The 845-nt window shown below is 31.8% G+C and overlaps 1 pseudogene; it reads right to left on the bottom strand.

Moving 5' to 3' along the window:
* Nucleotides 1-265: 265 nt before the first annotated feature.
* LOC122122657 lies at nt 266-365 on the bottom strand (annotated as a pseudogene).
* Nucleotides 366-845: the final 480 nt, after the last annotated feature.

The following is an 845-nucleotide window of genomic DNA, read 5'->3' as shown; positions in this document are numbered from 1 at the left end:
CAGATTGCATTCCATATAGAAGAAGTTTAAGATTCCATTTTTCCTAGGTCCTTATATTATTTTATTTCTTTGGGATAAATTGACAATGTTATCTAATTTCAAGTTTTGTAAAGGTTATGCTATGTAAAGACCTTTCTAAGGTGAAGATTTAATACACTGATGTCAAACTAACCTTTAATTCTATGAATTACATGTATTGTTACACTTGTATTTTTGTAATCAACTTTTTAATAACTGTTTTTATATTTCTTGCATCAGAAGAATGAAATATATGGAATACTTCACAAATTTTCATATCATCCTTGTGCAAGTGCCATGTTAATCTCTGTATTATTGTAATTTGGGTAGACCTGCTGCTGAAGCATGTAGTACCCTCTAAATTTAAGTACTTAATGATGCAATCTTTATACAGGCATATATCCATGGTTGCCTATTTGTAACAAGGAACCCTTATTGTTCCTTAAAATGCGATTGATCTTATTTCTCTAAAATTCTGTGTATAGTGGAAAAGCTTATATCATTTGGTCGATTGATCATATTTACAATTTTTTGTCAATGACTATTTTGTCATTTTCATTTCAAATTTGATCATACTTTGAAGCCTTTACAGCTAAGTCCAAAGGTGATGGATTTTTCAAGTACTTATTTATCAACTGAGTTAGCTTTGTAGAGCTAATGGATTCAAAGTAAGCCTTGCTTGAGAGCTACTTCTAAACTTCTGCAGCTTAACATTTCCCAAATGAGGTCTTGCTGGGACAAATGTCTACCTGAACCTTTAACCTTCTTCCTTGTAGGAACAGACCAACCAAAATATCTTACCCTGACAGCATAGATTGTCTTACTGG

The sequence above is a fragment of the Dipodomys spectabilis genome, unplaced genomic scaffold (assembly GCF_019054845.1).
Source record: "Dipodomys spectabilis isolate Male_0828 unplaced genomic scaffold, ASM1905484v1 ptg000214l, whole genome shotgun sequence".
Lineage (NCBI taxonomy): Eukaryota > Metazoa > Chordata > Mammalia > Rodentia > Heteromyidae > Dipodomys > Dipodomys spectabilis.
The sequence above is the reverse complement of the archived record's forward strand: the minus strand, read 5'-3'. Positions and strand labels throughout refer to the sequence as shown.